The sequence below is a fragment of the Triturus cristatus genome, chromosome 6 (assembly GCF_964204655.1).
Source record: "Triturus cristatus chromosome 6, aTriCri1.1, whole genome shotgun sequence".
Taxonomy (NCBI): Eukaryota; Metazoa; Chordata; class Amphibia; order Caudata; family Salamandridae; genus Triturus; species Triturus cristatus.
Window position 1 is genome coordinate 1,022,870,744 of NC_140589.1, and position 11,763 is coordinate 1,022,882,506.

Consider the following 11,763-nt stretch of genomic DNA (forward strand, 5'->3'; position numbering starts at 1 on the left):
GGTCTGAAGGTAACCCAGTGAGGCAGTGTTGGTATAATGTTGTGCTGCAACACTAGCGTCACCCTCATGTATGGAGGTAACCATGTAAATGTGCGATCCCAAGCGGTGTAAGAAGTGTAACCCCCAAGTATGTCGCACAGAGAGTAGGGCCATAGGACAAGAGAAAAGAGTGATGCCTGGACGGGTGGGGGTCAAAGTTCACTCCATGGCATCTCATCATTCAGGCCATGGGAGTCAGTACAGAGCCGGTGAACCCAGCGTTGCTCCCGTCGTAGTAGGTAGGTACTGCTCCAACCTGGATTGGCTTCCAAGATGGTCCATCGTAACTCTTCACAGGAGTGTTTCTTCTCAATAAAGTGATTCGTCATTCTAGTGGCTGGTCGGCCGCGCCTGATTGTACTCTTATGCTCACTGATTCTTGTCTTAACAGCTCGAGTTGTCATGCCCACATATCTAAGTGGGCATGGGCAAGTCGGCAGGTATAAACAATTGGTTGTATTACAGTTCACGTGTTTGCGCTGTTCCCATTCAACAACGTCCAGAGATAGAGTTTTAGTGTGACTGGTTTGTGGGCAGGCAGCGTAATTTCTGCAAGGGTAATGGCCGACAACAGGTGGCAAATTCCATAGAGTAGCATCCTGCATTTGCTTCTTTTTCTGTGGTTGTGTGTTGACTAGTTGGTCTCGGAGATTCGTGGTTCGTTTGAATACAAAACGCGGTGGTTCAGTTTTTAAGGAGTCAGTGTTCAGAATCCTACAGTTATGCTTGATGATGTTCTTTAATTGGTTCGACAGTGGAGGGAAAGTTGTGACACATGTGATCACATTGCTAGTCTGTGGTATTCTTGTATCAAGCAGTCCCTGGCGATTATTGTTGCTAGCGCACTTCCTAGCCTTCCGTATGACCTCGACGCAATAGTCCCTGTCCAGCAAATGATTGCTAAGGCGGGTGGCTTGAACATCAAAATCAGGGAGACTGCTGCAATTCCGTCAAAGTCTCAGGAATTGGCCATAAGGGAGATTTTCTCGCAATGCTTTGGGATGATAGCTATTTTAGATAAACAGATCAGAAAGACAAGGAAATTCTAGGCGTTTTCTCTAATTATTGTGTTGCGGGGATTCTGCTCATGCATAGAACTATGCACAGCAAACCAGGACCTCAGTGAATTGTGGTGTACCAAAAAACTCACCTCAGTACCCAGAACCCCTATCCGACTAGCATCAGTGTCTCATTCGTTCTCCTTATCATCACGAAGCTACCAATGATTAGACAACCCAGAACAAGCAACTTAGAGTACTCTCAGGAATGGTGGGAATCAGAAACACCTTTTTATTATTATTCTCATATCAGGCCACAACAAGAGTAATCAGAGACACGGAAAAGTTTAAAATGTTTATTTTTAACTACGTGCTCTAAGGTGCACTACTTTGGCTAACATAAGCAGACAAATAATTAGAATGATTAGAATGGTGTCAGTCCCAAGATAACATGTAATCGAAGGAAGACTATTTCTTTTCTTATTTAGTCCGGATAATATTTTGAAAATTGGGATATCCATTTTAAAGAATGTAATTTGTAACAGTTATGAAAAATTGTAATAATTGTACTCTGTAATAAGTGGATAGATGAGGATATAATGTACGACGAAGCAAGGATTTGTATGTATTACTGTCTGACAGGGTAGGGTGGGGGGTGGGCAAGGAAGGGGCTTATGTTTTGTTTGTTGAAAAATTGAATAAAGATATTAAAAAAGAAATAAAAACATCAGCATTGTTACCATTCCATTGAAAATGAAGGGAGAAATCATATTAAAATGATTGTGGAAAACAGGTCCTATAATACCTTGCGAACGACCCTCCCTTGGCTAGTAAACTAGTTTTATAAACTAATAGACGGTCTCTAGGTTTGAATTGGGAACCCTATACCTCAAAGATCAGCTTAGGTGAATCAAATCACAGGATCAGCTCTGCTCTCTGTGCCTGGAAAGGTTTTCTCCAAGTGCCTGAATCATGCATGCAAATGCATTATTAAAGGCACCCGAGTTTCAGATATTTGCAGATATGTGCTTGCTGTGTCTAGAGCGTGGGCCGATCAACCTGAATTCAACAGCATACATTGTTATTTGACCTTGACAGCTTCTGCACACTGTGTTCAGACTACGGTCGCGGTGCACGTCTAGGTATGTGAACAACAGACCGTTCTCATGTGAAGAAAAAGCAAGCAAGCAGTTTTACTTGTAATAACAGCTACCTATAGTGTTGTGTGCACAAGCAGCAAAGTGGCAAGATGGCATTTAACTTCTAAAGCGCTTATGCTAACATAGCAATGTGTGCACATAAAACCCTGTCTTCACTACAATTGCAAGGCGCAATATACCAGTGAGCAGGAAGCCCAAAGAGAAATCAACAAATACTTCAAAACAATGCCTTACATTCATCTAAACATTACGTTGATGGCAAAACTGAGGCCCTGTAGATTGAGAAGAAGTGAGAAATGCAGAGAAGGCCATAAAAATAAGCAAGGCCCCTGGGCCTGATAATCTCCCCATAATGTTTTACTAGATGATTTCCGAAAACCCTGATTATGAGGTTGCTTGTATTATTCTTAAATGTCATACTATCAGATGAGTCACAGGGCTGAGACCATTATTACCCTAATTATTGCCCTATTTAGTGCCCTTAATCAATGTCTGTAAGGACATCTTAGATACAATTGTTGCCACCAATTAGAAAGCCTAATACACTCAATAACAAATGTAAATCAGGCAGGTTTTGACAACAGGAGGCTCGTGCCAGCAATATTCCTTCATTGGCTAAAAACATGGCGAGGCATAGTGTTCTGTGGCCTTGGATATGGAAAAGGCCTTTGAAAGGCTTGAATGCATATCCACAAGAGCTCTAAGAGATAGATTGTATGACCCGACAGACCTCAAGAACGTCAGACCCATCTCCCTCCTTCCCTTCCCAGCCAAGGTCATAAAGAAGGTCATCAATGCCCAAATCTTCGAATTCATCAAAGAGAACCATGTCCTGGACACCTCCCAATCCAGCTTCTGAAGCAAGCAGAGCAAGGAGCCCGCACTCCTCGCTACCTCCAACAACATACGCTTCCTCCTCGACCAGGGCAAAACCACAGCCCTCATCCTACCGGACCTCTCGGCCGCCTTCGATACCATCTCCAACCACAACCTAATCCTGAGACTCCACTATGTCAGCATCCGCGAGAAGGCACTAGACTGGATCTGCTCCTTCTTTACCAGCCGAACACAGCAAGTCACATTACCCCAGTTCCTCTCAGAACCTACAGAGATCAGTGTGGAGTGCCATTGGCTCCTCCCTTAGTTCTCGCCCTCTTCAGTGTCTACATGGCCCCCCTTGCAGCCATCGTCAGAAGACACGGATTCAAAATCGTCTCCTACGCTGATGACACCCAGCTGATCCTCTCCCTCTGACAAACCCACAGGCGCCAGAATCAACTTTCACAGTGGAATGAAGGCCATTGCTACCTGGATGAAAGACATCTGCCTCAAGCTCAAATCGGACAAGACCAAACTGCTCATCCGAGGACCCACCACCTTAGCCTGGGACGACTCTTGGTGGCTCACCATACTAGGAACCCCCCCAACCCTCAACGGACCACGCACGCACCCTCAATATCATACTGGACTCCTCGCTCTCAATAAACCGCCAAATCAATGCAGTATCCTCATCCTGCTTCCTCACACTCCACTTGCTTCAAAAGACATGCAGATGGATCCCACAGAATCCAGAAAGACGGTCACCCATGCACTCATCACAAGAAGACTACCCTACGGCAACGCACTCTACACCAGCGTCACCCAGAACCAGCTCAGCAAACTACAGAACATCCAAAACACCTCAACCAGACTGGTCCTCGACATCCCCCGCTGCAACCACATAACACACCTCCTCTGACAACTCCACTGGGTCCCAATCAATAAGAGAATCACCTTCAAGCTCCTCACACATGCCTACAAAGCTCTCCCCGACGCAGGACCAGAATATCTAAACCACCACTTCACATTCCACACACCGCCAGACAACTTCGCTCCGCCCAACTCACCCTGGCCTCTGTCCTATGGATCCACAAGACCAGACACGGAAGAATATCTTTCTCCTGCCTCACCGCCAAGGCCTGGAACACCCTGCCCCTCCACCTCAGGCAATCGGCGTAGTTGACCCAATTCAGGAAGGACCTCAAGACCTGCTCTTCGATTGAACCTCCACACCCAGATGGATCAGCAGCCCCCCCAGCACCTTGAGACCCTCATGGGTGAGTAGCACGCTATACAAACCCTTGATTGATTGATTGATTGATTGATTGATTGATTGATTGATTGATTGATTGATTGATTGATTGATGTTCACAAATTGGCTGACCCCAGTTCAATCTAACTTATGATCTTGGTGCCTTTTACAACAGTTTAAGCCAGGTCATAAAACTTGTACCTTATCCTTTCAAGAAACCCAAACGAAAAGCACCACTCCAGAGAATCCAAAGGTTTTCAGCATCCATTGACATAATTAGTCATTTCAACTATTTAGCACATTTATTCTATGCCATTGTGTACTCTCCTAAGATTGTGCCTCGCTATCCTTTCAGACATAATGCCTAATTGGTCTGAGTGGGCTAGTGTGCCTACTATATAATTAAAGAGTCTGTTGTTCAATATTTTAACAATATCTTAGTCTCAATATTCAGCAGTTATGTCATATGAGTCATTGTTTGCTGGGGACGTCAGAGGCTTCAGTATCAGTGCTGTTCTAGCCATATAATAATTTCCCTAGTTTTTACATACATCGCTAATAGATGATTAGCAATTTTATAGTGAAAGAGTTAAGCCAATGATCCATGAATCCGGTAGCTTCCCACTTTTTAGCTGATAAATCAACACAGTGACATTACAAACCTATAGATCTCAGTCAAGCTTCAGTGTAAAAGCATGGCTATGTCTTGGCATGCTCAGGTCCAGTACAGATTAATCTACGTCCTTCTTGAAGGTGAGGTATGTGTACCCAGATTGACCCGCGATTACATGGATGACCAAATTTGCAGTGTTTACACGTGTATGTAAATGTTTGGAAGCTATCATGTCATCTTGTAAGGAACTGAGTTTTTCTGTGTGTTCCTGTGTCCAATGTCGAACTGGGAAATCAGGTCTTATTAAGTCGTAGAAAGGTTTTACTTTTTCTGCGTAATCCAAAATGTACGTTCTGCCACAGTTTAGGAATCCTAAAATGGGCTGTAGATTTTTCAGAGTCTTTGAAGGTTGAAGCAGCGCACATTTTTCTAAGAACATAGATGCTTGGCTTTTCCCTTCACTTGAGAGCTCATATCTTAAGAATAGGACATTAAGGTGGGCAATTCTTTATTTTTTAAAGTTATATTTGTAGCCTTCCGAGGTGAACCCCAAAATGATGTTGTTCACCCTAGGCAAATGATCCAATAGTTCATCATCCGTCAGATAAATATCATCTACATAGGATAATGCCTCCACATTAGAATTTTGAAGTAGCTCTGATGCTTTTGCAGAGAATAGCCTGGGACTATTCTTATATCCTTGGGTCAATCTACAGAAGTGGCTTTGAGAGCTGAGGGACAAAAATGTTATCAAATATCTGCTTTCAGGCACTATATTTTGGCAGAAGAATCCATTTGAGATATCTAATGTTGTTTTGCATTTCTTCCACACAATGTTATTCATCAATGTGGCACTGTGTGCATTTTGTACTGCTAATGTTTTCGTGCATGTGTTCAAATACCTGTAGTCTAAAACTAGACGCATAAATTGTCGGGTTTCAATACGGGAAACAAAGGACAATTCATAGAAGAGATGCAATTCTCAATTCCAGCTTGGTATTCAAGTTGACTTAAGATCTCCCTGACCTTTTTTGTTTTGAATACTGAAAAGTTTATTACTCAATTAAAACCATAAACGCCTGTTGTTTCATGTCATGTTTTATAGGGTAAAATGCAGGAGCTAGAGCCACTGCACACTCCTGCACATATGAATGTTTAAGTGATTCTGGAACGAGGTCGGAGAAGGCTGGTAATATTACCATTTCTCCTTTTAGACAATTGATAACAAACTCAGGATGCACAATCTTTTTCATCCAAAAGGATATCATATCCAAAAGTCAAGTTCGCCCAAAAGAAACCTTTCACTTTCCTTGGTATGTCACTCTCCATTTGGAGTGTTATTTCATGTAACTGATGTGGGACGCTTATCCTTGTATCTGGTGTTTCCACTGTGATATTTTCATTCAATGCTGCTGTCACCAGAAATTCCATCAGGTTCTGGCGAGCTATTGTTACTCTGTTGCACTATCTAGCATCGTCAGAGCCCATTCCCCGTTCAGTAGTTGAGTCCTCAGTAGCCTGGGCATTTCTTATTTTAAGGCAAGCTACCTTTTTCTTTTTAAATAGAGGTTTATATTGATGTTTATCTTCTTGTTTGATAATGTAGTCTGAAGTGCGATGTGTGTCTCTTGGCTTGACTTGCTCTTCTGATCTGCATTCTGATCAGCATTCCCTCTCTGAGATTTTGATGAGCTTTGAAAGGAACGAGTAGAACATGTATCAGTATCCTGATACCTATCAGGTTTCCTAATATTGTCACAGTTTCTAAGGTTATATTTCCTGTCAGAGGAGACCCACGCAGTAATTGTGATGTGTTCTGCTTGTTCTTTTCTTTTTTATTATTACATTTCTTTTTAGAAACATTGGGTGCTTGCTTTGAGTTATCCTTTTCAGGATTACCCATTAATTGTGGATTCACAGGTCTTGTTCCCAAATTATCTCTTCCCAGCAACATAGGTCTCTTCGATAATTTAACTCCTGTTCCTGTTGTGCAGGAGTGTGTTCCCTCAGGCATTGGTGTATAGCCACCTCTGCTGCCTCCCCTTTTATGTTTGCTAACATAATTGCAGATACCTGGAAAAGATTGCCTAGCAATTTCCTCCCTAAGTCCAGGGCAGGTTCTGCCCCGTACTCGTTCTGTATTTGTCTTAATACTTCTGATAAGACTGCTATTGAGGGGTACCATTAGCCCTGGTGTAGACTGCAGCAAAGACTGTACCCCAAGTGGTACAATCCTCTATCAGGAAAGCTATCTCCATTGGCAAGCAAATTGTTAATATTCTGTGTTTTTCTTGGGGACCTGTGTGTGGAAACACTGCATCAAGCTGCACTATTTTCTGTGCTATCCAGACTGGCATTTGCTCAAGTTTAGTGGGCATTCTTCCCATATAATCGTGTTCAGTGTTTGTTGGGTGATTTTAGTTGCTGTCCCTTGTAGTTGACCTGTTTGAGTTACCGTTGTAGGTTGAAGTGTGAGTGTTCGCATTACAAACTGTGTAAGATTTCTGTAAAGTTTTATTATTTCTTTGTGAAGTGTGAGTAAGTCTGTTGCTGGTAATGTGTCAATCTCTGGATGCAGTGTGTAAACAGCTAGAACCAGCCAAGTCGCTCCGTCGCTGCTGAGTGGACCGAGTCTCACTTTATTTGTGGTATGGGGGAGGGCACCTTTAAACCAATTTATATGCTCTTGGTAAGTTAACTGGACTTGCATGTCCTCGTATGGGGAGTATTTATCTGGTATTTCACCCGGAGTGTAGAATGAAATGTATGTGTGCGTGCATCTGCAGGTGGGAATTTGACCCAAGAATAGAAACATCTGTTCTGTATGCCTTGTGTGCCTTAATTACGAAGATAACAGTCCCACCTAATGCTGGGACCCCTAAATCTGCTCATTTTAAAGTCAGTGTATTTCTGCAATTTTCCGAAATTTTTATAGCACTTTCCTGCTCTCCTTCCTCTGCTGCATTTGCATTAAATGCAGTCGCAGCCGCAGCGTAATCTTGGACAGACATTTTTCAAGGCAGTTTTTGGTATCGGAAAGAGATAAGGTTTAGCACAATATGGAACTATAATCCTTCAAGCTTGAATATACCTACAGCCAATACATAGGATATACCTACTCAACTGGGGCAGATTTTCCCTCCCCACTCCAGGCATCTCTGGGTAAATGTGAGTAGGAGTCTCTGAGAAAAGCATGACTGAACTACTGAGATTTGACCATTAAATAAGAACTAAACCAAAGTTGGCGGCACCATGTTGTGTAGTTCCCACAAATCTATATATGATCTGCGTGTTTAGACAACATAAACTGAGGGATTGGTGTTCAGACTGATTCCAGACACCCCCAAAGGATGTTAGTCTGTAGACCAGTTAGCTCACAGAGCCACTATCAGTCCCACAACCTTACCAAGGAGCGAATAGTTTCTACCAACTGTCGACCATGACAACCCTGACCCCTCTGGGATCGTGGAAACAGTACAGTACTTTTCGCTTAGTCACTCGTGCTCACTTTGGGGGTCATTATGATGGCGGAAGGACCGCCACTGCTGGCCGGCTGTCCCTTCGCCATCTGAATGCCCATTTCTCCCGACACATTAGGATGAAGGGGGTAATCGTTCTGCAAGCGTGGCGGGCACAAAGACCGCCCGCCACGCTTTTGCCACAGGCAAATGTTACGATTGCCTGGCGGAGCGGATAAGACCGGAGGCTGGATTCGGGGGCCCGTTGGGGGCCCTCTGTGTTGGGGGAGCCAGTTGTGCATGGGGGGTACCCATGGTACCCCCCTACATTCCCATGCACATTGTGGCAGGCACTGTATGGTGCCTGCCACCTTATGCAGGGCAATGCACAACATGGCCATTTAACGTGTGCTAGCCAGCAGCACCCTCAGCAATGTTAAATTGCTGGTCGCATCGTAATTAGGGGTGCGGGACCACCGCCTTACATTAATCACACTACGATTGCGGGCGGACTTTAGTCCTCCCTCCATCGTAATCAGCCCCTTTGTCTCAGAGAGATACACATAATAAACGGTAGAGACGTTTTCAATAAGCATTTATTGGGCCAGCGCCATTCTAGCACAAAATATGTGTGTTGCAACAACCATTACAAAGAAATAATCAAAGAGAGGGAGTGAAGAGGTGCTAGGATAGAACCTCCCTCCTATCTGATATTTAGTAAACAAAAGTGATTCTACCCTGTAATGGAGTGAAAAAATTAATTAATTAATTTTTGATTTTTGATTTTCATAATGATAAGTACAGTGAGTTTAAAGTGATCCATGGAATGCCACGGAAAGCACTATGTGTTTTTAAAATACCCCTCACACACTATGAGTCCCATAGTGTCATGCTTCATCATGGGGGTCTTCCCGTCCCTCTACGGGGCGGGGCGTGCTACTACCTACGGCTACGCGGGAGCACTGTTGTTGTGATGATAAGGCTTATGTGTAGTGCAAGGGATGTGAGTGATTAGAAATACGTGTAAATAAAAATTAAAAGGACCCTGGCTAGTAGAAAAAACAATTTTATTCTGTTCTCTAGCTGGGACCGTTAAAAATGGGGAAGAGAGTAGGAAATCTCACAAATTAGTGGTTACCTACTGGGTCGACATGTTTCGTGAGCAGTCCCCACTGCTTTACTCATCAGGACCAAAAAATATAATAATCCCTTAAACACTAGAGGGAATCTCTAGATTTGTATGCCTATTCGTCTCTATTAGCAGACTTGAATAAAAGCTGCGCCCTAGGGTACACTGACCCCAATAAGAAAATAGGACCAAATTGGTATCTGAAAAAAAGAAGAAGGAGAAAACACCAATGATACAAGGCTTTTTCATCATTGTCGGGTATGAACACATCACCATACTTAGGGTATATCTCACTGAGAATTCAGTTGATATCGTTTTTGTGATATATTTTTCTGAATATATATATTTTTCATTCTATATCTGAACGGGTAAGGTAATTTATACTCATCGCCCGATTTTTTATAGAAAAGCGAAAGAGAAAAGGTAGTTGGACATAGAAAACAGACTATACGTGACATTACCACAAAAACACACATAATGGTATTGTACTATATGAATTCGTTGACTGTATACATATAATACACATGATAGCCCACAGTCATACACTACATGAAAGAAAACGTAATGTACATACTTTAATTAGTTGTAATGTTCAGGCTTCATGAGCACGCACTGGAGGGGAGGGCGCCTGGTAATAGTCACTACAGGATAGTAAATATCGTATTAGTTAGAGAAACGGCAGCTGCCGGTGGTAGGCGAGCCTACCAAACTCCTGACCTGTTTTTAAGGACCTGGCCAAGTCTCAACTTACAGTTTGCAGGATCTTGCCTCGCTTCCGTATGCCTCCGTGCCGCTCCGTCGATGTAAACACTGGAGTGTACATCAGTGTTTTTATTGGCCGGGGGCAAGCAGGAAGCAGACGCGCAACTAGAGCGTGAAGGGTTTTTAAAATGGCCGCCCGACATGGACTTTTTAAGGCACCAATCCCTCACTTCCTGGTTGCGGAAAGTGTGAAGAAAACAATGTTATGAAAAGTATCGTGATGAAAAAATGGTACCTCTAATGAATCTATAATTCAGTGCGAATCTTAAACAGGAGAGGATACCGAAAACGGAAAAAGAATAGATTTTTTGTAAACAATGTAGCGGCCACATATATTCACTACGACTTAATGCAGGGCACAAAAATGAAATCACAAAGCGGTCGATTGGGTAGTTCATTGGTCGTTTTCCAATATAATATACATTCATTGTTTGTGTTCCTCTGTGCTCGATGCAGCGTTAGTAGATGCCTCGCCGTCATTGTGGCAGAAAAAAACACAGAGAGCATACTGTTCGTGGGTGCATCATTGAACATCCTGAAATGGGAGTGTATAGTTCGTCAAAAAATATCTGAATGTTCGTTTCACCCATTGTTATCATAGATGGAGTTTAAACTGCGTGCTGTAAATTAAAAGAACCGTCTCCCAGACCTTATCTATCTTAAATGGTAGACCAAAAATGTGCTCCCCAGAATATGTTGATGATTCAGAGTGGGTCTGCAAAAAGGTGAATCAGATAGATTACAGGCAGCAGGGTTTTTGTTTAGTTTGAGGAAAAAAGTTTATTCAAAAACATTTTTAGTTGGAATTATAACTGACTCCATGGAATATCATCATTAAGGCCTATGATGTTGGTCTTAATGCGATGTACCCATCTTTGTTCTTTTTCAAATAGGTGTTTGTCATTTGGTACTTGTTCTATGACTGTCCATGATATTTCTTCTGGTGTGTGTGCAAAGTCAATGAAATGTGCTGCCATTTTCGTTGCTCCTTTTTTGCACTTGATGTTGCTTTTGTGCTCACCGATTCTCACTTTTACACATCGCGTGGTCATCCCTATATATTCCAGTTGACAGGGACATTTGATCAAGTACACAACGTTGTTACTGTTGCAGGTGGTGAATTTTCTCTGTTCCCATTCAGTGCCATCAGAAAAAATGATGCTTGTGTTTTTTTTGGTAAGATTGCAAACTTTGCATCTTCCACACGGATGGTGTCCTTGGATTTTAGCCATGGAGGTTGATAAGCCTGTAGATTCATTGCTGCTAGGTCTAGTATGGACCAACATATCACGTATGCTTTTACCTCTTCTGTGTGCGAAGATGGGTTTTGGGAGGTTGAGTCCACCACTGTTCAAAATGCGCCAATGTTTGTTCACGATTTTGGTAATTTTATTGGAGTTGGTGTTATAAGTGGTGATGCAGAAAGGCCGTTCTTCCTTTGGTTTTGGTGTAGTTGGTTCAAGAAGGCTTCCTCTGCAATTGTTGCGTGCTCTTTTGTATGCTTTCTCGATAATTCAATTGCAGAGGAAGCCT